The 23,378-nt window shown below is 53.2% G+C and overlaps 1 protein-coding gene across 1 annotated transcript in view; it reads left to right on the plus strand.

Moving 5' to 3' along the window:
* The first annotated feature begins 11,616 nt into the window (after positions 1-11,616).
* The window catches only part of HIC2 (HIC ZBTB transcriptional repressor 2), a 30,169-nt gene continuing 18,407 nt past the window's right edge, over positions 11,617-23,378 (plus strand). The window contains exon 1 of the mRNA XM_049867022.1: positions 11,617-11,691. The gene's annotated coding sequence lies outside the window, so the exon portion shown is untranslated. The remainder of the gene's footprint in view (positions 11,692-23,378) is intronic.

Consider the following 23,378-nt stretch of genomic DNA (forward strand, 5'->3'; position numbering starts at 1 on the left):
TTCTACTTCACCAAAAACATGATGTCCTCATAGTAGGTCCTCAATAACTGTGAGATGGGTTAATGAATAAGCAGTTTGTTACTGCCCTCTGGCTGTCGGTCCTGGGCTAAGATCAGACCCCAGCCTGCACCCTGTGCGTGCACACTGCACACCAAGCTGCTCTACACACTACAACAGAGCAGTGGATTCTTGGCAGAAAGGAAGTCTTTGCTATTCTGACCACAGGGCCTGGGTAGGTACCCGTGGAGAGAAGGCCATTCTTCAGTGGGACAAGGATGTGGACAACAGTGCCAGGGAGGGGGAGAGCATCCTGGGCCACAGCAGAATCCAAGGTCCTGAGGAGGCATGAGGATAATGAGGCATTGCACTTTTGGGGGAACTAGGAGGGCAGACGGAAATCCTGGTGGCGTAGTGGTTAAGTGCTACGGCTGTTAACCGAGGTTGGCAGTTCAAATCTGCCAGGTGCTCCTTGGAAACTCTACTGGGCAGTTCTACTCTGTCCCATAGGGTCGCTATGAGTTGGAATCGACTCAATGGCAGTGGGTTAGGAGGGCAGAGGCATAGGAAGGGGGAAAGGGATTGGGGAAAGGTGCCCCCTCACTGGTGTGGGCGTCCTCTAGAAGGGCCACAAGGTGTGTCCCCGTGCTTCCGCATGCAGCCACCAGGGGGCAGACTGGATGCACCAGGGGATTTCTCCAGCAGGGACTGCACACCTGGGCCCACACCTGCCTGCTCTGGCCAGGAGCACCAGCATAGAAGTGAGCAAACCAAAACCAAACCCAGTGCCGTCGAGTTGATTCTGACTCATAGTGACCCTATAGCAGGAAGTGCAATTTTGACCTGTGGGTCCGAGAACCAGGCCCTGCCCAGCCTTGTCCTCCCCTCCCTCCTCAGAGCACCCTGAGGAACCCCCCCAAGTTACCCATAGGGGCCTTCCTTCCAGTGGAGCTGGAAAGGTGTCAGGTCTGGCAAGTCTGATGTCCCTCCTCACCCTTCTTGTGCCTTGCCCCCAAATCCTAGTTCCCAGGAGGCCTTGGAGAGTTTTGGTGCATCAATAAGGAAGAGTAAGTCCCAGTGGACTAGGGAGGCTAGCCATAGCATGGTGAAGCAGCTGGGCTTAGGAACCTGGAAGACTGAGTCTGACCTGCCAGTGGATAGCTGGGAGGCCTCCCTGAGCCTCAGTTTCTTCATCTGTGATTTTGAGAAGCTCATGTGTGCACAGTCTTTGGCCCAGGGCCAGGTATGGGCACAAGGGTAGGGGACTGGGTTCCCCTGGGGGTCCTGAGAACCTGAAGACTTTGAGCAGGGGCATGGTGAGGCCACAGGTCTAGTGAGGTGGGCTGGCTGCTGGAGGGCTGGGGAGAGGGTGGGGCAGGAAGGAGGCAGGTGCAAGATTGTGGGTGTGCCTGGCTGTGGCGACACACCAGCACACCCCCTCACCAGCTGACTGGACAACCAGGAGGCCCAAAGCCTGTCTGAACCTGCCTAGGAGGGGGCTGAGGGTGGTGGAAAGCTGGCTGGCCAGAGGGCAGAGAAGACTACCGAGTGGGCAAAGGTCCAGACAGCTCTGGGGCAAGAGTCACTGAGCCTGTCGCTGCTGCTCCATCGGCCCCTGCTTAGGGGCCTCTGGTTGGGGCAGGTCCCAGCACCTTCGTCAGCCCTCCCAGAAGAGATTTTATGTAGATCCTTTCTCATCAGGGTCTCTTTCCTTGCTCCCACTCCCAACCAGGTTGGCATGGGTCACCCCACTTCACAGACGAGGAGACCCACCTTCCCCAGGGACCCCGCCACACCCAGACCCCTGGGACCAGCCCATCCATCACTTTTACATTCTCTTTGTGACCACCCCCCCCCCCCACCTGCCGCTCCCTGATTAACTTCAGAGCCGTTACAGGAAATCTGGAAAAGAGCTCTCAAGAACACAACGTGAGGGACGTGATGAACGGCTCAGAGAGAACTCCGCTGCCCACTTGAAGCTCTTTGCCCCTTGCATACCTCCTTCCTGTCTCATCCCTGAGGAGGTCAGATTTGGGGGCTGGATAGGAGCCATGGGAGGTCAGGGGTTCTGTCTAATGCAGAATACACTGGACCGACCCCAGTCTGTGAAACCAGGCATGTAGCAGATGGAGCCTGCCCGAGGAACTTTCTCAAGGAAGGAGGGTTCCTGGGGCCATGATGGTACCAGCTGACACCCCAGCCAGCCTGCAGGTCCTGTCAGCCCCCAGGCTCAGCCCCTCTGTCCCTGCCCCTGGCAGCAGTGGAATCTGCAGTGGGTCTGCCCCCCCAGGGCTAGAATGCCCTGTGTGTGAAGGACCACTAATTGCCTCTGCCCAAGGGCTCTGGATTCCCCACTCCCCTAAGTCCCTGGCCTCTGATGTCTAGCTACAGGCTTGTGTGCCCCATTTTGCCCTCTCACAGGGCTGTGGAGTCCCCAGGTAAACTTCCTTCAAACCATCCTGACCTCCTGGCTGGCTGACGTCTGCCTGACCAGACCCCCAGGACATTGACCTTAGCCTGGGGGACCCCACTGGCTACACTCCTTGGGCAGGATGCTCTGGCCGGGGGACCCTGATGGTGGCTAGGCTCCTCCTGCTTAGCCTTAGAGTGGGGTGGGGGTTGACTCTGAATCCTGGCCTACCACCTCTTATTTGAGTGACCTTGGGCCTTTCCTTCACTTCTTGACCCTCTTAGTCTCAACTTCCTCTTTCCTAAAATTGGCCTTCTGGCTGTCCTGGCCCTTCAACTGCCACTCTAAGGTGTCCTTCAACACTGCCCTCCCTTACTGGATTTAGCTGCCCCTCCCACGTGCTGGGACAGCCCCCGGGCATTGTCCCTGTGCCCTGGAATTACTTGCTTACTCCCCCATCAGACTGTCTTCCTCCATGTTACACCTATAGTGAAGGGTCCGGACCTGGCGTGGAGCAGACATCAGCGTTTGTGCCCGGACCCGTTCCTGACAGGAAAGATTGGTAGATGAGAGATCACCCAAAAAAAACTGTTGTCCTAGAGGTCTTGTGGACCCCTCTCCCCAATGAGAAATGGCCTCTACTGAGCCCTCACCATGTGCCTTAGCTTACCTAATGCTCTTGGCAAGTATCCCAGACAGTGTCATTATGTCACCATTTTACAGATGGGGAAACTCGGGCTCAGAGAGGGGAGGTCATTCATCATGGTTGTTCAGCAAAGTGGTGGCAGAGTCAGGATTGGAGCCCAGGTGTGTCCCTTCTCCCATGCCCTTATCTGGAGGACCCCTCCCCCACCCCTGGGGCAGGGGCAAGACCTAGGTCTAGAGAAGAGGACAGAGGGAGGGACAATCAGGAATTCAAATTGGCAAGGCAGGTTGGGAGAGGGCTGGAGGTGTGGGGAGTGGCCTGCACTTAGAGCTTGGGCAAGGGGGTACTCAGAAAGCTAGCCTGGGGGGGTGGGGGAGGGCCTGCAGAGGCAAGCTTGAACCTGCTGAGTCAGCTGGGAGGTTGCTGAGCTGCAAAGGGACCAGGGGCGGTGGGCCAAGGGGCAGAAGCCAGCACTGAGGCCCCACCCTGGGACCAGCAGGATTTAAGGAGAAAGCAGCCTGGGAGAGGGCAGGAGGCCACATTTTCCAGAAGGAGGGAGTGGTTGGCCTCCACAAGGTCAGGCAAGATAAGGGCCCTGGGCCCAGTGGCCCCTGGTGACTGCAACCCAGACTGCTGCCTGAGGGGGCTTCCTGGTGCCCTGGCTCTGGGGGAGCGGCCCCTCCCCAGCCACCTGGGGAGGCCTTCTGGTCCTGGAATAGAAGAGGGCTCCTCGAAGAAAGCTAGGACATGGAGCCCTGGTGGTACAGCGGTTAAAAGCTCGGCTGCTAACCGGAAGGTCGGCAGTTTGGATCCACCAGCTGCTCCTTGGAAACCCTACGGGCACAGTTCTATTCTGTCCTATAGGGTCGCTATGAGTCGGAATTGACTCGATGGCAATGGGTTTGGTTTGGTTTAGTGCTCCTCCAGGAGTCCCTGGCTGGTGCAATGGCTAAAACATTCGCCTCCTAAACAAAACGTCAGTGGTTTGAACCCACCAGCAGCTCTATGGGAGAAAAAAAGACTTGGAGATCTGTCCCATAAAGATTACAGCCTAGGAAACACTGTGGGACAGCTCTACTCTGTCCTATAGGGTCACTATGATTCCGAATTGACTTGACACATATGACAACAGTGCCCCCCAGGAGCCCCAGGTGATGCAAACGGTGAATGTGCTTGGCTGCTAACCGAAAGGTTGGCAGTTTGAGTCCACCTAAAGGTGCCTCGGAAGAAAGACCTGTTGATCTACTTCAAAAAATTAGTCCTCGAAAACTCTACAGAGCACATGTCTACTCTGATACACATGGGGTTGCCACGAACTGGAAATGACTTCACAGCAACGGGTTTGGTTTAGGGTGGCAACGGCGGTTCAGTGGTAGAATTCTCCCCTCCCGTGCAGGAGACCTGGGTTGGATTTCTGCCCAATGCACCTCAAGTGCAGGCACCACCCATCCGTGAGTGGAGAATTCCATGTTGCTATTTTATGATGCTGGACAGGTTTTAGCAGAACTTCCAGACTAAGAAGACTAGGAAGAAAGGCCTGCCAATCTACTTGCAAAAATTAACCAATGAAAACTTGTGGATCACATTGGTCTGATCTTGTCACACATGGGGTCACCATGAGTTGGGGCCGACTTGGCAGCAGCTAGCGTCCACAATGCTCCCATGTCTGTGGAACTGGTTCAGTGCTCACCCCTCTGGAGACATGGAGAGCTCATGGCCCCCAGAGGTTCTTGGTACCCCAGGACCCTGTCCTCCACCAAGTGGTGACTGAGGAGAGGTCTGCTTTCTTCATGCTGGCCCCCAGCTGCTTGGCAGGAAGTGAGTTAGGGAAATGGAGCATTGCCTCACCCTCCATCCTGGGCACCTCACTGCTCTGTTCTCCCTGACCCAACCATCTAACTCCTGAAAGCTTTTACCTGCACCATTCATTCCTGGAATCACCTCTACCCTCACACAAACCAATGAGGTAGGTTCTGCTAAAGCCCCATTTCACAGGCAGGAAAACTGAGACCAAGAGAGGCTACTTTGAGGGCAGCTGGCTGGCCAGTGTCATGGCTAGGATTTGGGCCACACCTGTCCGTAACTAAAGTTCTGTTTCTCCTGTCATCTCTACCTTTCCTGTCTCAGAGGGATGGCAGGTCCTGTCCTTCACCCACCTATTCACCTAGGCCAGCACTATTCTGAGCTCAGGGGTCACAGGCTGAGACAGAGAGATGCAGAAAAGATCCTGCCAGTCTAATGGTGGAGGCAAATGAGAACCCAAGCACAAGTGGGGAGTGATTCAGGGGTCTGGGGGAATCAGAGGAGGGAGTTTGGGACCAAGTTAGGGGGTAGGCAGGCAAGAAGCCCAATAAAGGGAGACCGCATTGAGATTTCTATTTTTCTTTATCTCATAATAATTCTCCTTAGAAGAAAATAACCAAAGCAGCGTATAGATGCGACAATTCCAGCATTACAGGAGCAGGTTGAGTTGAATGCGAAAAGTGTCCTCTCACTGATACCCACCCGCAGAGATTCCTCCTCCTGGGGGAAGTCTCCAGTCCCAGCTCGCTTCAGGAATTTCCAAATATAGGTATGAATGGAAGCACATATATGGTTTCTAAAAACCACCCAAATGGCTTCGGGCATATTGTTCTGCAGCTTGCTTCTTTCATTTGGCAGAGCTCCTGGCCCACTTTGAACGTAAACCCTTTAACCCTTCTTGGCCCGACTGCCCGGTGCCAGCAGCGCTAGCTTCAGCCGCAGTCCCAGGGCGGCCTAGTCTTCCCTGCCACCTTGGCCCAGTGACCAAGTGCATTGGCTCCTCCCCTAACCTCCCGCACACATCCGACCCTGACTTTCCTGTGTAGTAGAGTCCTTCAGCCACTCTCATGGCCTTCAGGACAAATACCCCCAGCCTGGCCTGGGTAGATAACACTCCCACATCTGGGCTCCCCCTGCCTGGACCAGCTGATCCTCCTCTCCCCACTATGACAGGGGTGTTGTGATATCCTCATTTTATAGAGGAGAAAACAGGCTCACAGAGGCTAAGTCACATGGCCAAGCTGAAACCCCAGCCCTGCTTGACTCTTCTGGGTGCATCAAAGAGCCCACTCACCGTATGGAGACTTTGTACCTGATCCTCCACCTGGCATGACCCTGCCCCCCACTTGAGGTTGTTCTTGGACTGCAGAGCGGACAGTGGCCACTCCTGGCTCCTGGTGAGCTCACTGGGATGAGAGGAAAGGCTGAGCACGCATGTCCAGGCATCAGGAAAGCCCTTATTGGTGGTGCAGGGACCAGACCAAGAGTGAAGGGCTGCTGTGCTAGGAAGGACAGGCCAGGAAGGTGAAGCTGGAGCTGAAGAACTGGGTGCCAGGTGGAGGGCTCAGTGAGGGACCCCAGACCAGGGCAGCGGGCTCCCCTGTTTTGAACCTAGCAGCCTGCCCTCCCCTCACTATACCCCTTATGAGTATTCGGTTGGTGTTCCTCCCTTGACCCTGGGCTTCCAGGCCAGGAAGCGTGTCTGTGGTGTTCAGTAGCCAGGCATCCTCCTCATTTCTGGTGTCAGCAACTGTTGGTTGAATGACAGTCAGGTGTGTGGCTCTGCCTGGAGCTGGGGGTGACAGCAGAGAGGGGGCATGGCCTTTGCTTTAGAGAGTGTACAAGTTGGGGGTAATTTTCTGTAGATGATATTCTGTTTTAAGAGCTCACAGCAGTCAGAGAGGCCAGAGTTTGAGCTTGGTTGTGTGACCTTGGGCAAGTGACTTAGCCTCTGTGAGTCTCAGCTTTCTCATCTATAAAATGGGATCATCACAGCAACCCTTTCGTGGGGGTGAGGAGGATCCGTGGGTCCAGACGTGTAAAGTGCTGTGCCTATGCATAGAGCGGAAGGCTCCACATTGAGAGCCAACATTAGTAACCGGTTTTGGGGGAGGCTGTTGCTCTTGCAAGATTCAGTCTCCCAGGTGAGCAACTCAAAGGCCAGGTTTCTGGCAGTGTCACTCTGCCTTGTGTGTACCACTCACATTGTGTTACCTACAACAATGAATGGAGTCTTCGTGGTTTGGGGAGGAGCAGGTAGGGTCCGTGGTGGCAAGAGGGAAGAGGGGTCTGGAGGAAATACATCCATTCATTCATTTGATTTTTAATTGAGCAACCAACTTGGTGCCAGGCATGTGCTGGATACTGGGTCCACTATAGTGAACCAGTCTCCCTGCCCTCTCAGACTGTATTGAGGATCAGGGAAGACTTCCTGAAGGAGGTGATGTCTGAGCTGACTCCTAGAGCCTGAGTAGAATTTGCCAGGAAGAGGTAGGGAGAAGGGAGGAAGGCAGCCCAGGTAGGAAGAGCCCCGGGTGCAGATGCCCAGTGGTGGAAGACGAAATCAGGAGGTGTTATCCCACGTGGCTTGAGCCTGGGACGGAGAAAGGTGGGAGGGGATATGGGATGGGACATACTTATGTCAAAAAATTCAAATTTTACTGAGCATCCTCTATTTTCATTTTCTAAACAGGTAGGACTCTACCCTTCCGGGATATTTTAAGGTTTGTTTTCTTTTTTATTGTGAAAAGAGGATGAAGGCAACAAATGCAAATTAAAGAAAGGTGTAAAAAATAACAAATCAGCTGTATTCTTCTCCAGACACACCCTACCTGACAGACAATGGGAGTTACACTTGGCCGAGTGCTCCTGGGAGTCTGATTCCTGCATTTGCCTGCAGAGCCTCCTCTCGTTCAGTCCTCCCAGAGCTCCACAAGGCAGGTACCATTTTTATTCCCACATTACCCATGAGGACAGCCAAGGATAGAAGTTAAGTCCAATACTCAACAAACAGTCTGGAGTGAGTTGGAATACAAACCAAAACCAGTTCTAGGTGGTCTCCACTGCTCGGCTTTTGTATTTCCATATTACCTTCCACCCACATACAGTTTTACAGGGTTGCCATCCGCGAAAACATTTTGGAATCTTCTATTTTTATTTAATATTCTATCAAAAACTTCCCCCCCACCCCACCATTTCTAAGTTTAAATAATAGTGAGCTAGAAGAGGGGCGTAACCATGATGGGGTTTTTACAAAGTACCTAGCAGAAATGGGGCAGGGACTGCCCAATAACTGGGACAGAGATGGTGCGGGTCTGGCTCGCAGTGATTTGGAAATCGTTTTGTGGTTTTCACCCCCTTGGAAATGTTTTTTCTGATGTTACAAGGAATATGTACTAAGTATAGAAAATTTGGAATGTTTCAAAAAGTGAAATAAGCAGGAAAAAAGAAACTCACCCGTAGGATATAAATAGCTACAACGTTTTGGGAAAATAAATCTGGCAGTACCTACAAAAATGTAAAACGCACACGTATCATTTCCCTTGTGGTTTTTACTTCTGGGAAACTATTCTACACAAATAAAGGCAGGAGTATGTAAAGATATATATCCAAGGACACTTTTTAATTAATTATTTTTTTTTTTGGGTAGTATCGACAAATTGTAAATAACCTGAATAGCCATGAGTAAGGGGAAAGGTTGAATAAACTATGATACTCTCATTCTCTGAAACATTGGGCAGCTACTGAAGAATGAATTATGAATTCTCCAAAGAATGAACTAGAAAGATGATTGTGATCTATTTTAGGGGACAAAAAGCACGTGTAGTATAAGGTAAGTAAAAAAACTCACTGCCCTTGAGTGGAGTCCAACTCATAGTGACCCTATAGAACAGAGTAGAACTGCCCCACAGAGTTTCCAAGGAGCACCTGGCAGATTTGAACTCCTGACCTCTTGGTTAGCAGCCATAGCACTTAACCACTACACAACCAGGGTTTCCATAATGTAAGTAGTAAGATCTATTTTGTAACATGTGAATAGACACATGATGTTAGAGACAAGAGTGAAGGTACATGTAACTGTTCATAGTGCTTCAGGGAGGAAAGGTGGGGATTGGAGAAGAGGAAAAATTAGTACTTTTTTTTTTTTTTTAAATGTACTTTAGTGTAACTAGAATTGTTTCTACCAGCAATGTTGCTTTTGTAACAAACGCGCACCAAAAACCAATCCAAAACTATTGCTGTCAGTGGGTTCAGATTCATGGTAATGTCATGTGTGTCAGAGTAGAACTGTGCTCCATAGGGTTTTCACCTATGCCTTAAAATACACATGTAGGTTTAAAAAAAAGAACCCCAACTCCTAGAGAAAGCCTGTGTAAATATTTTGATGTCTTTTCTTTAGTTGCTTCTCCATGGATCAATATATACACATTTTTTATAATTTTTATTGTGCTTTAAGTTAAAAAAAAATTTTTTTTAAGTTAAAGTTTACAAATCAAGTCAGTCTCTCACACAAAAACGCACATACACCTTGCTACATATTCCCAATTACTCTTCCCCTAATGAGACAGCCCACTCTCTCTTTTCATGTCCATTTCGCCAGCTTCTAACACCCTCCACCCTCTCATCTCCCCTCCAGGCAGGAGAAGCTAACATAGTCTCAAGTGTCCACCTGATCCAAGAAGCTCACTCCTCACCAGCATCCCTCTCCAATCCTCCATGGATCAATATTTTGCATGCATTGGGACACATGATTTTATATTTTGCATTTTGGGGGCTTAATATCCTACCATTTGCACATTTCTAGGTCACAAATTGTCCTTATAAACACCATTTCTAGTGTCTGCTTTACATCGCTTCATGTGAATTATTGAACCAATTCCCTATTGTTGAACACTTCGCCGTTTATGATTTTTTTTGTTTCATTATTATAAATGACACTTGAATAAGCACATTAATTTTTAAATTCAAATTAGACAAGTAATTGCTGAGTGGCTATTAAGTCTCAGGTGCCTTGTAGGCAGTGGGGTCCAAGCTTATGCTCCAGCTAGGGTGACAATAACCAAACATGGTCTGTAAACTTATTTCCCTGGAACAGATTGCCAGAAGAGCAAGTACTGGTCCAAGGGGTATGGTCATTTTTAAAGATTTATGGCTCACATTGCCACATTGATGCCCAGGAATTTCGAGGCAATGTGTACTACCTCCCACAGTGTGTGTGGGAGAATGAACACCCACCAGACTCATGCCTGTGTTTGAAGGTTATCATTTGATTTTTAATTTGTCTGGCAAAAGAGGCATTTGTAGTTTTAATTTGCGTGTCTTTGATTAGTACACAGGTTGGCCTTTTTTTTCTTTTTTCAGTAGTTCCTGCAAATAGTGAGTCCTCTACTGAGCAAAATTTGTGGGATATTCTTTTTCTTCTTCATGGGTATTTGCTGTCTTCTTTTCCATCTGTTTTATTCTTACCATTTCCGGGATTTGTTTCTAGGCTTTCTGTTCTGCGTCTGGGTCTGTACCACACCGATTGGGTTGCAGTAGACTTATAATTTGTTTCAATGTCTGAAAGGGCAAATGCACCCTCCTTTTTTCTTTTTGTTCCCAAGGTGGTGGGTATTATAGCTGTTTTTTGGCTATTTTTTCCTCCAGGTGAACCTAGAATTTTGCCCTTAAGTCTTAGAAACGTCCGGTTAGAATGACATTAAACCTACACATTAATTTGGGCAGAGCCGTCGCATTCTCAGTGTTTGGTGAGGGGTAACTGAATTGGTCATTGCTCCTAACTTGAGCTAGAGGCCAACTTCCCAACACACATCCCAAATATGGGTTGCTCTAGGACTTTTGGGCTGTAACGATGGTGTGCTCCTTTCTCTGGCATTTAAAGTAGAGGGGATCCTGGAGTGACCCTCTAGAGAAGCGGCCAGGCCAGGACTCGCGGCCATCCGAATGACGGCCAGTAGTGCGGGTCCGAGGCAGCCAGATCAGGCGCTGCCTGAGCCCTGGGGCCTGCAAGAGGCCGTGGTCACCGGAAGGGGCTGGCTGAGCACTGCGTGCGCGGGACCTCTGCGCCCTGGGAGCAGGTAGGGCCAGCCCGAGGGACTGTGGCCCGGGCCCCGACGGGCGCTGGGCTCAGGGGCAGAAGGATCCCCCTCTCCTCCGGACTCCAACGGCCCGGTCCTTCCAGGACCCCAGACCCGAAGCCTACAGTCCCTTGGGGCTGCGCCTTGGAGGCTGGGGTCCCTGGGGGGGGCGCCGTTTGGGGACGCTGAGGGAGGTGGGGCGCAGGACTCTAGGGGTCTGATGGGAGGTCCGAGGGGTCAGGGTCAGGCTCAGGCTCAAAGTGGGGTCAGCCCAGAGTCTGGAGGCTGGGCGTGGATCTCTGGGGGACCTGGCTTCCTGTCCGGGGGAATCTGAGGTCCGTGAGTTTCGGGGCGAGTTCTGTTCGCGTCCCGAGTCCCGGGGTCGGGGTTCCGGCAGGCTCTGGGGTTTGGGGTCCCGAGCTCCTCCTGCGCGCCCCTCCCCCACGGCACCGTCGACCCCACCGCCCCGCCCAGAGAGAGGACCGCTCGAGACCCCGCCCCTGATCCCGCCCCCGGGCCCCGCCCCTCCGCTCGTCCATTCAGATGTGGGTCAGGGGTGAGCGGGCGGCCCTGACGTCACAAGCTTCCAAGATGGCGCCGGGCGGGCGACTGTGAGCAGCGCTCGGGCGCGCTGGGCGGGGAGCCGGGCCGGCGGCGGGCGGACGGGGCGGACGCGGGGCGCGGGCGGCGCTGAGGACGACGGGCTGCGGGCAGGGCCGGCCGCCGGCGGGCGGAGTGCCGCCGCCGACGCACACGAGGTGAGGGGCGCGGGCTGCGGGGCGCGCCCTCGGGGAGAGGGGCGTGGGTGAGCGCGCGCGGGCGGCAGGGCTGCGCGTGGAGGGCGCGCGTCCGCCGGGCTGGAGTCGCACGCGGGACCCCGGCGGGTCCCCGCCCGGCTTTGTGGCCCGGTGCCCCGCGGGCGCGGGCGGGGGAGCCCCGGGCACAAAGCCCCCCGGCCTCGGCCGGCCCGGGCGCGGGTCTGCGGGTTCGGCGGGCGAGCGGCGCCTGCTCTTTGTGCCTTTTCATTAGAGATCTAATCCGAACAGCGTCGGGTGAGCTGCGCTGCCTGACAGGCGGGCGGGCGCCCATTATGCAAACGGCTTGCGCCCGTGGCCGCCCCTCGCCGGGGGATTTGGCGATTTCCAGACTGCGGCCCTGCACCGCCTGCGGCCCCCTTGTCCCCTTCTCGCAGGGTCGGGCCTGCATGGGCCGCTCCCAAGAGGGCCAGGCCCTGCGGCTGGTGGGCTCACTTCCCTGCCCCCAGATCTCCTGTAGGCAGCCACTTGGCAGGAAGAGAGATGGGCTTGGGGGAGGGGGTCGGTTGGCAGGGGGAAGGGGCTGTAGGGCCCCAGACTGTCACTTTCTGTTTATCTTCCAAGATGGTTCATATTCACACAGGACAGGCTGGGGGGATGCCTCTCCCCAGGGAAGAGCGACTTATGGAGGGAAGGGGACGAGGCCAGATAATGCTCTGAGTGACCCCACCCAGAGCAGCATGGGGAAGGGAGCTCGGTACTGACCCGGCTGGCCTGGAACGTTTTGAAGTTATTTATCCGTGTCTTTTCCTATCTCCCCCACCCTCACTCAGTGTCTTTTCTAGTGGTAGTTGCCAAGCACATCTGGAAAGCTAGGTTCCCTGCCCACCCCTCTCAGCAGAAGGGGTGTAACCCTGGGAGGCCACCCCTCTGACATATGTGGGGGGAGGGGCAGAGCCCTTGCCCATAGGAATCTTGTGGGGTGGATTGTTGACTGATCTGGGGGTTGCTGTGCCTCTTGGGCTGGGGGAGGGGGAGAGCTGGCAGGTAGTGGAAGGGCCTCAGAGCTTCTAAGCTGAACTTGGCGCTGTTCTCCAGGGACCCTGGATGGAGAGATGTCTATGGACATAGCCTTTATTGCTTCCTGGCTCCTGGCTTCGCTTCTTGCCCTCCAATCCCATCTGCCAGGGTCTGAACTCCCAGGCCTTTCAGCAGACATTTTCAGGAGCCAGGCCATGTGGCCATTCTGTAGCTCTGGCTCAAGGAGAGAGAGCGTGTAAGCGTGGTGAGCAGTGTTGGTGGAGTGGTCTGAAAAAAAAAAAAAAGCAGATGGGCTGGCCTCGGGCTGGCCCCAAGAGACAAAGCTGTGTGGTGAGATTGCTGGTTTAGTGGGCTCTTAGCACCGAGGTGGGGGGGGGGGGTGGGAGGAGGCTGATACTGGGGGCTGAACTTAGTCCCTGGCCCAGGGGTTGTTCCAAGAAGTAGGCCCCCCTGCCTTCAAATGAACCTTTAGGTCCTGTGCGATTAAGCTTATTGTGAAACTCTCTAGGTCCCTTGGAAGGCTGGGAGGGGGCTTCCCACCTGCCTGCCTGCCTTGGGGGCCAAAGCCCTGAGGTTGATCTGCTTTTCGTTGGCCCCTGGCTTTCTGCTGGCAGGTTTCAGGGTGTTGCAGGGTGCCTGTTGATGGGGCTCTATGGCTGGCTGACTTGAGTGCTGGTGTACGCCCAGAATTTCTCCCTGCAGTGTTTTCCTGCCAGCTGTTGGGACTTGTAGATTACTCACTCAGCTTTTACAAGCAATTCCTGAAAAGAAAAATCCCCCTCTGGTTGCTGGCACTGCACAGAGGAGAGGAAGCAACAGCCCGAGGGAGCCAGGCCTCTAATTAAAGCAACCCTGAGATGATTGCTGCAATTGCTGGAAGGAGGATCGGAGGCCTCGCAGGTGGGGCAGCAGCCCTGCGTCCTGTCCTGCTGAGCGGGGACCTGCTCTGGGGACAGGTCAGTGTGATCCCGTCCTTGCTCCCTGCTCCTGGCCAGCATCCCAGCCTTCTCCGTGAGCTGCGGTCCTGGATTAATCCTCACGTAGTGTTTTCTTTCCATAGATCAGATTTCTCATTTTGTTAATAACCACGGCCTCCCAGCTACTTGAAGTCAGCTGTTGTGGCCTGGGAGCAACAGGGTTTTGCATTATTGAGCTGACAGGCCTGCTGCCTTCCTGGAGTCCTTATTGTCTGCCAGGGTCAGAGCCAAGGTGGGGGTGGGCTGGTGGGGACTAGTGCCAGTGTGTGTGACACTGGTGCCTTTTAATCAGCAGCTAGCCCTGGAGAAGGGCTGGCCGGGCAGTTCTGGAGAGTTCTGCAGAGGAGTGAGGAAGGAATAAAGTTCAGTTTACCCAGGGGACCTGTGGCTCTGCCCTTTTGCTTGGCCTCTTGGCCTGGAGCAGTCAGCCCCACCCCACTCCTAGTCTTGCCCACTGGAGCTGAGAGCCACTGTCCCAGATCTGATGGCCTGGGGGGGGAGGGGGCAGGGGCTCCTCTTCCTCCTGGGCAGGTCCTGCTGGCTTTCACCATCAAGGAGATAACACATCAGGTTCTTTTCCCTCCGGCTCCTTGGAAGCCCTGGCCCTGCCACTCACTCTCATGTGATCTCAGTGACTGTCGGTGCCTTAGTGCCTCCATTTCTCAGATGGGAGCAGAACTGAGGTTTATATCCACATATCGCTGCCCTGCAGAGCTCAGTCTGGGGAAGACAGACACGCAAATGATTGTGAGATGGCATGATAAGGGCTGGCACGGGGACAAGGGCAGCACAGAGGGCATGGTGGTGGCAAGGGATACATTGGTGTTACATACCATGGGTGGGGTAACACTGGATTCCAGTTGTGGAGGTGAGGGGCTTCAGCCAGGGAGTGACTGGATTTCATTCTAGAAGGTCAGTAGCTGTGGGAGGGTGGCCAGGGAGACAGTCGGGAGCACGATGCCGAGCCTGTGCCTGCGAGGCTGTGCGTTACCAGAAGCTGGCCCAGGGGCTCCTCTATCAGCTGTTCAACGAATGTTCCTGAGCACAAGCTTGGTGCCAGGCCCCCGTGGGTGGACTGGAACATGCCAGTGTCTGTCCTCGCGTACTTGCTGACAGAGGTTTGCCTCCTTTTGGCGGCCTCGGTTGAGCACACTACATGTCCTTGGACTGGGACCGGGAGGTGAAGTAACTTGCTGGGGTCGACAGTAAGAATCTGGCCAGGCATGAATGCGGTGGACACCAGAGTCCATGAGGGCGCCTAGTGCGGGGGCTGGAGAGGTTTGCAATCCCACAGGGTGGGAACAGCCCCCCGCCCATACACACACACAGAGCTCCTGGCTCCAGGTGAGGGGCTTCCAAACAAGCCTGTCCAGTTTGGCTCTGCCTGGCACTGCAGGGGTTTGCTTCCTGCTTGGATGGGCCTTACCCTAAGGGTTAGAGACCTGGGTTGGGGGAGGAGGGCCCCCAAGGAGGGGCTGGCCTGGGACTGCAGCTTGCCTTGAGCCCAGTTTTAGGCAGGAGTGGCAAAGCCAGAAAAGCAGGTGGGGGTTGTGCATGAGCCCAGGAACTTTATAAGGAAGGGGATGCCGCAGTCCAGGGAGTGGGCCAGGACAGGCCTGCCATTGCTGAGAGAGGCCCTGGGAAGGGAGTCTGGACTGAGTTGGAAGTGTAACCCCAAGAAACTGCCTGGGATCCTGTGCTTGTGAGGTTGGGGAGGTCTGCTGGGGTGGAGGGAGCTCCTCCTTGGGACTGTCCAATTTTCGTGTTTTTCATACCAAGACTGGTACTGGTCGCTGGGGCAGGGGTGTGTGGCCTTGGGGTTAGAACAGGGCAAGGTGGAGTCCTGTCCTGATGGGGGAGCCTCAGTCAGCTGCTTCGAGGCCAGGGGGTCTGGCTGCTTTTAGTGAGGGATGCAGCGCATAGTAGGTTCTTGTTTTCTGCTTGTGAGTGATTCACTTCCCAGAGTCACATGGTTGGGGAGAGTGGGGGAGGTCAAGGCAGATGGCCCTATCTGTCCAGCCCACAGGAACTGCAGGGGGGCTGGGGGAAGGCAGGGATCGGGTTTGGCCAGGGAGTGCTTCTGGAGGGTTCGGCCTGCATTGGAGATGGAAAGTCTGCTGTGCAGACTTGTCCCAGCAGTTCTAGACGTTGCCGCTGCCTCAGGCTTCCTTCCTACTTCTGCTGAGTAGGTGGGTTCTCCCTGGCAAGTTGGGGAGGGGCTTCTCCAGTGCCTGGAGGATAGCACCTTCCCATGGTGGAGGTGGGCCACCCTGGCGTGAACCCGACTACCACCACCCTTTGTCCTGTGACCACCCTGCGGTGAGCCTGACCCTCCCGTCATGACCACCCTGGGATGAACCCCGACCACTACTATCCCCCCTTCTCATCTGCTTGTTGAGGTCCTTGAGGGAGAGGAGCATGTGCTTTGCTGTGCCCTCACCCATGCTCTTGTTGAGTTTGCTCAATGAACCAGAAGGGAGAGAAGGCTAGGGGCTCAGTGGCCTGTTCCTGTGTGGACACAGTGGGGCTTTTCCGGGAGATGGCCCAGGCCACCCATGGCCCAGTGTGGGCTGTTCCTGTGTCGCTGGCCAGTGCCCCAGCTCTCAGCTTGGGCTGCACATTGGGATCTCCTGGGAGCCGGTCAGGCTGAGGCCCAGGTGGAGTCTCTGGTGCCAGGCCCATGCATTCGCATTTCCTGCAGCTCTTGAAGCGATTCCAGTGTGCAGCCCAGTTTGAGAACTGCTGTTCTAGTAGGTGTTGATAAACCTCTGTCTATAGTAGAATAAAGCAGGTGGTGCTGCTGCCTAGGTCAGCACCGGTATCCCCGGTGATGAGGGGCTGCTATACCTGGTTGGTGGCTTGCTCTGAGCCAGGACAGTCCGCAGTCAGCCAGTGTGTGCATTCAGACAAGCTGGCCACCGGGGTTTTAGATCAGCTTCAGGCACAGGGACTCCCCTTTTCCATGGGTGGCAATAGGAGGGACCTAGGCCAGCAGGCACTAAGGGGCTGCTCCTAGGGAGCCTCCCAGCACTCTCCACCCACCATGCTCAGTCCTGTGGCCCTGTGTCCTGGCATGGGCCCTTGGCTGCATTCCTGAGCCGTGGTTTGTGTTTGGGCTTCTTGTGGCTTCCTGACAAGACTGCTGTGGCCACAGCTTAGGGGTGATTGGGCAGCTAGGGGCTTCTGGGACCCATGCCCCTTCTGTTTCTCTTTGACTTCAAGGACCCTTGGAGAGAGGAGGAAAAGGCCGACTTCCTGGGATTTGCTCTCTGGGCATGGACAAGGGGCAGGGGAGGAGGGGAGGGGACCCTCAAGGCAGGGCTTCCAGTATGATCTGGCCTGGCTCTGCCACCTTCCTGGGACGGAACAACTGCAGTCCAGTTCATGCCCACAGGCAGACAGGACACAAGACAGCCCCTGCCTCCTCAGGGGCAGCTTCCTGCGGAGGCAGCTGGCAAGCTGCAGACGTGGGGTGGTATGGTCCTCATTTAATGTCCTGGCAAGGAGGTGTTACAGTTGAGAGGAGAGCAGGTTGGGACGCAGGGAGGTGGAGCCCAGAGTGACCTGGCAGGTGGGTCAAAGAGGAAGGTGGGGGTGGCCTCCTTGGCCCGCCTGTGTACAGCAGGGGTCCCATCTGGGGGGTAAGTGGTCTTGGGGTGGGTTTCTGCGTCCACTTTTTCACCATGGTCCCTCTGTCCCTGTAGACTTCACCCTTCCCTTTCTTAGAGGTGCCGATGGCTTCTAAAGGAACTTTAACGTTCCAGAAGGAACCCAGCCCTCCTCCCCACCTTGGTCTTCTCTCTGTGTGGGCCGGCAGCGTGGGGGGCTCAGCCACTGCCTGTGATCCTGGTAAGGAATAGAGGCTGTAGAACTCCTCCCAGCTGCAGAGCCTCCTGAGGCCCTTGGGCTGGCGCCAGCAGGTGCTTCCCTCTGCTGCCACGCAGCTCCAGCTCCGGGAGGAGCGGGTGGGCCGAGCAGTAGTGTGAGCCATGGCTGGTCCTGCAGCAGGGAACGTGCGCCCGGGGCAGCCCTGGTGCGGACCAGGAGAAGAGTTTCCAAAGTCCCACATTCCATGCGTGTGCTGACGCTGATAAGGGCGGCAGGGCTGGCTGGGCTGCTTTGGGCAGGAGGGGACTTTGACTTCACGCCCCCAGCAGCAGTGCTTACCTCCTGCTTCCTGATAGCACCCCTCCCCCACCGCTCCCACTGACCACTCTGCCCTGGGGCTGTGCAGGGCTGGGTCACCTCCCAAGTTGGTGTTGCTCCCTCAAACCAGTGGTGGCTTTGTGAGTCAGCAGGCCCCTGATTCATGGCGACCGGTCCCGCACCATCCCCACCATCCGTTGCGGGTTGGACCATTGAGGCCCATAGAGCTTTCGTTGGCAGATTTGCAGAAGTAGATTGCCAGGTCTTTCTTCCTAGCCTGTTTTAGTCGGGAAGTTCCACTGAAACCTGTTCAGCAACAAGCCTCCACTGACAGATGGGGGTGGTTCTGCATGAGGTGTACTGGCCAGGACTGGAATCTGGGTCTCTGGCACGAAGGCGAGATAATTCCACCACAAAACCACCACTACCCCCAGCAAGCCTTGTCTGAGCTGGGAGCTGAGCTGGTGGTTTTTTTTTTTTTTTCACGGAGCATCACTTTTATTCGGAGAAACAGCTGATGTAATGTGGTTATTCAGACGGCCTTTTCTTCAAAAGGAAATCCTGGTGGCATAGTGGTCAAGTGCTATGGCTGCTAACCAAAGGGTCAGCAGTTCGAATCTGCCAGGTGCTCCTCTATGGGACAGTTCTACTCTGTCTTATAGGGTCGCTATGAGTCGGAATCGACTCGACGGCACTGGGTTTGGTTTTTTTTTGTTTGTTTGTTTTCTTGAAAATCAAGTGAGCCTACCAGTTTAAGGGAAACAGTTGAGGATATTTGTTGCCCATGATAAATTTGAGCTTCCAAGTGAGAATTTGAATTTTGAAAATCTAGCATCCCTCATCAGGAGCTTGGCAGCTTCCCAACACTTTAATCAGACTTCTCTGATAAGATCTGTTGTGATGTTAACACATGTGATTTTTTAAAACACAGTATGGTGAAACACGACAACATTTGAAAGATCAGATTAACTCAGTGAACCAATATTTCCCAAACGATCGGTACCTAATATTGCAACACCATGCCTGGGTCCGAGTGCCAGGTAGACCAATAGACTTAGTATGGCTGAACAGGAAAATATCACTAATAGGATTCAGATTCTACATTGCAACTTACTACACAGAAACTACCACTTGTCCAGCTTTGGCGTAGTATCAGTGAAGAATAGCAACAGTTATCTGAAAAGGTTATTAAAATATTCTTCTCTCTGCATGGGGCCGGGTCTCTCCAGACTCCAAGCACAGCTACATGCGCGGGCAGAAGCAGAGACGAGATCCCAGTTCCTCTGTGAAGCCAGACTTGAGGGAAGTCTGCAAAAATCTAAAATAGTGCCACTCATTATTTTTTTTCTTTTGGAATTGTTTTTTTTCTTAAAAACAGTATTTATGTTAACACGAAATGGGTTATTATTGATATTTGAAACGATTTAAATATTTAAAAATATCAGTTATTGTAGTACAGTAAACGTAATAGTAATGTAATGCATAGTATCATCTAGTACGGTAGTATCTAAACCATATAAACAAAACCTCTTTGAGTCCTTATTTTTTTTGTGGTAAAAATATACTTAAAAAAAATTTGCCAATTCAACAATTTTTGCATGTATAATTCCATGACATTCTTCATGTTGTACAACTGTTATCGTGATTCTTTTTTGAATTATTCTACTGCCACTAACGGAAACTCAGTGTCCCTAACCAATAAGCCCTCTCTCTCGCCTCTTGCCCACCCCTGGTCACCACTAATAAGTTTTAGTCTCTATACAATAGCGTATTTCATGTAAGTGGGGTCATACAGCATTTGTACTTTAGTATCTGAGTTATGTCACTCAGCATGTTTTCAAGGTTCAGCCATGTTGTGGCACGCATCGGGACATTTCTCTTTATGGCCAAATAGTATTCCCTTGTATGTGTGTATTATGTTTTGTTTATCCACTCATCTTTTAATGGACACTTGGGTTGTTTCCACCTTTTGGCTATTGTGAAAAGTGCTGCAGCGAACACTGGGTGTACAGGTTTCTGTTGGTGTGCCTGCTTTCACTTCTTTTGGGCATATACCCAGGAGTGGAATTGCTAGGAATTTTTTTTTTTTTTTTTATGGTAGTACAGTTTCCTGGAAACCCTGGTGACATAGTGGTTAAGAGCTAAGGCTGCTAACCAAAAAAGGTTGGCAGTTTGAGTCTACTGGCCAGCTCCTTGGAAACTCTATGGGGCAGTTCTACTGTGTCCCATAGGGTCGCTATGAGTTGGAATCGACTTGACGGCAGTGGTTGGTTGGTTATGTTTCTTACTCATTTTTAAGAATGTCAATAGCAGGCCTTTGGGGCAGCTGACAAACAGGGCTGGGACCATGGGCGCTGGGCAGTTCTTCCCCCTTCATCCCCTGTTTATCATTTCCCTTCCTCCCTGTGGCACCTTATCTTTTTCAGTGTATGATTTCACCCTATCTCTTCTCTGCATTTGTTCTTTCTGGCTGTCATTTGCTCACCTGACAAACATTTACTGAGTGCCTTCTGCGTGCCCAGTGCGTGCTGGCTGGATGGGAGGAGGGTCCCTAACCTTGGGAGCCTAGGCAGTGGAGGTGGGTGGGCCGAGGCAGTTAGACTAGGGCTACAGTGTGTTGAGTGGAGGGGGAGAGGTGGGGGGGGAGGGTGCTCCCAGCCTCGGCATGGGGTGTGGCTGTGTGAAAGGGGCGGTGGCAGCCAGGTGGGCTGGGGCCCCTCTGGGAAGTGCTTTGCCTGCCCAGCTCAGGGGTGGACTTTATCCCAGGCATTGGGAGACCATTGAAAGCTTTTCAGTAGGGGAACGATTTGATGAGACCTGTGTTTGAGAAAGATAACTCACGGTGATCGGACTCTGAATCAGAGGGGCAGGGACCAGGCAAGGGCCTGGAGGGACTGGAGGGGTATGTGTTCTAGACATTGGTGTTTTCGCTTGGAGTAGCTTTAACTCTGCCCTCTCCCCACAGCCCTTGGGAGGGTTCCTAGGGCTCCCCTGTCAGCACCCTGGGATGGGCCCACCCACTTGCCTGTGCAGAGGCTTGGGTTGTATTAGCATAGTAATGTTTCTGGTGATCTCCTGTGGGACTGAACCCTCCAGAGTCTTGTTTGAGCGCTGTTGTGTTTGTGTGGTCTCTGCACTGGTCCTCATGGATCAGGTGACATTTCATGTGTGGAAGGGAGAGGCTCAGAAGGCTGCGCTCAGCTGTAGCCTCTTGGCCCTGCTTGCTTCGGGCAGGTGTCTGAGCCTGCCCTGTCGTTGGGGGCTTTCCTAGTGGACGAGGGTATTTACAAAGACAGTAAAATCAGAGTGTAACTCACGTGTATGCACACGTGTGCATGAACACATTTCAGACACCCTCGTTCCCTTTCCACCTCTGAACCCCAACCTGTGCGCCTCCCTCCAGAAGTCCCCACATGTGACCGATCATTAAGCGGCGTGTGGCCTGCTCGAAGTTTGGCTATGGTGTGCTCTGGGGGTCACTGGGCTGTTGGTCATGTGTGTCCTTGACACGGGGTTTTCCGAGGTCCCACTGCTCCACAAATTACCTCTTCTGGTGGCGAACAGCTAGGTTGTTTCCAGGTGTTTTGCTTTTAGTAGCTAGTTCTCGACTCTGAGCTGTACTTCTCCGGGCAGAGAAGTGCCTGTTTGTTTTGTTTTCTGTCTCTGAACCCAGTCCCAGCATGTCCCACAACCATTCTGCCCGCTGGGCCCCGCGAGTCAAACTCTGTGAGTGTGTGTTCTGAGTCTGTGGATTCCCCAGGCCTCCTCCCCTTCTGTCTTTGTTAGACCCTCTCCTAGTCCCTGTTGGGCAGGTGAAGCCTCCCTCTCCATAGAGCGTCCCCTGAAGGCCCAGGGGCTGCATCTGTCATGGGAGTTAATTGGCAGAGTCGTAGCAAACCCAAACCTGTTGTCGTCATGTCCATTCTGACTCGTGGTGACCCCATGTGTTACAGAGTAGAACTGCTGCATAGGGTTTTCTTGACTGTTTTTACACAAGCAGGTTGCCAGGCTTTTCTTCCACAGCACCACTGGTAGGTTCGAGTGGCCAACCTTTAGTAACCAAAAACCAAAACCAAACTTGTTGCCATCGAGTTGATTCCAACTCGTAGTGACCCTTTAAGTTAGTAGTCAAGCACAAACCATTTGTGGCACCCAGGGACCTTGGCAGAGAGCCATAGCTCTTAGTATTTTTCAGAGGAATTTCCTTATTTTATCCTTAAAAATGGCTTTGAAAAACTCCTGGATGCCCAAAGTGTCCTTCCCGGATTTTTCTCCCATTTGGATTAAAGCAACCTGATCTTGATCACCCTTTGGCTGTTTGTTTGAGGCAGAGGGGCAGTTGATGAGCCTGTCATCACCACACAGCTTGCTTTGATGCAAATTCCTGAGGTCCTTGCCTGTTTTCTTCTCAGCTTCCTCCCTTTGATAGGAAGACACCTTGGCCTGCCCAGGCCCTGCTGGGAATTCTTTGGTGGTCTGTTTACATCTCGCCTACGCTCTGCCCTGGGTTTGCCTTTCAGGATTTTGAGAACCTCTTCTTCTTTTCCGCCCAGGGGCACCTCGGAAGAAAGGCCTGGGAATCTACTTCCCAAAAACCAGCCATTGGAAAACCATGGAGTACAGTTCTACTTTGACACACATGGGGTCGCCATGGGTTGGAGTTGACTCAGCGGCAACTGGTTGTTTTGTCGTTTCTTCTTTTGAAACTCAGAGCTAGGCGTTAGCCATTAGGGCAAGTGAAAAAAAAATCTGGTTGGTTTTTATCTTTAGCAGACACCAATCTGTCCCTAATAAGAGAATTTCCCCAGTGTCCCTAGGTTTCCGGGGAGTTTCTGGCTGGTGCCTGGTGTGTGTGAGTACTTCTTCTCAAACTGGGCAGTCTGCACTGGGTGTCACCCCTTCCGCACCTGTCCTGTCCACCTGCCAGTTCTCACATTGTGATGATTAAATGTTATTTGGGGGCTCCTGAGCAGTTCCTGCTTAGACCAGGTCTGCTTGCTAATTAGAACTTGGTTGGATCTCCTTCCTTCCTGACGGTCTCTGCATTGTACTGAGATGCAGTCATAAACAAGGTGCCCTGAATGCTTCACAGGTAAACACACTGTGGAACGAGCATGCAGAGCAAGAACACAGCTGCCCCCAGTGGCCCAGGGTAAGCCCCTCACTACTGGCATTGTGGATCAGTGCTGCCTGCACCGGAACTTGTAGAAATGGAATCATACTGAAGAGCCTTGTTTCTTTCCAAAGTGGCATTTAGGACATTCACCGTGTTGTGTAGTCACCACCACTTTCTAGTTCCAGAATGTTTTCCAAAACCCTGTACCCGTCAAGCGCCCCATCTCCTCACTACCCCTAGTCCTGGGAGGCATTCTTTTAGTCTGTGTTTGGTGAATTAAAACCCCATTACAGTCTGGCACACTGTTTGTTTTGAGTTCTTCTAATTCCCCTTTAGCGTTCCATCTAGTCCTGTCTCAGCCAGGTGGGCCATGTCATGTCATGGGACAGGGCAGTGATCCCGGAATGCCA

The sequence above is a fragment of the Elephas maximus genome, chromosome 22, assembly GCF_024166365.1.
Source record: "Elephas maximus indicus isolate mEleMax1 chromosome 22, mEleMax1 primary haplotype, whole genome shotgun sequence".
In the NCBI taxonomy this organism is placed as follows: Eukaryota; Metazoa; Chordata; class Mammalia; order Proboscidea; family Elephantidae; genus Elephas; species Elephas maximus.